Consider the following 474-nt stretch of genomic DNA (forward strand, 5'->3'; position numbering starts at 1 on the left):
TTTGGTTGCTGGATGTGGGGTGGGTGCGTTTGGGGCGGCCGCGTCCTCTCGAAGGGCTGAGCAAGGGGAAAATGTGAGCGGGGAGGGGGGGGGTGGGGAAGGGAGAGGGGTGGAAACCCAAGGCGTGAGTCACCAGAAAGTGGCCCAGACCAAAGGCTGGCGGTGATGGCAGCCATCCTGCGCTGCGCCCGGGGACCTGGGGACAGCTGGGGGGCAGAGCCGGGTGCTGGCGGTGGGTTCCAGCTGTTCCAGCTGTGCTCCCGTGGGGCAGCCCCGTGGCACCGCGGTCCTGGACCCGCTGGCGGTTCCCATCCGTCGCGGTGGGGCTCGGTGCTCAGCACCTGCTCTGTGCCCCACGGGCTGGGAGGGCACCACCGCTATGGGGCGCGCCCCGGGGCGCAGGTGTGGGCCGTGGGGCGGCGGTGCCGGCGGTAACAGTGGGGCCGTTGATGGGAACCGAGCGCGTGGGGCGGC

Source organism: Numida meleagris, chromosome 26 (assembly GCF_002078875.1).
Source record: "Numida meleagris isolate 19003 breed g44 Domestic line chromosome 26, NumMel1.0, whole genome shotgun sequence".
In the NCBI taxonomy this organism is placed as follows: domain Eukaryota; kingdom Metazoa; phylum Chordata; class Aves; order Galliformes; family Numididae; genus Numida; species Numida meleagris.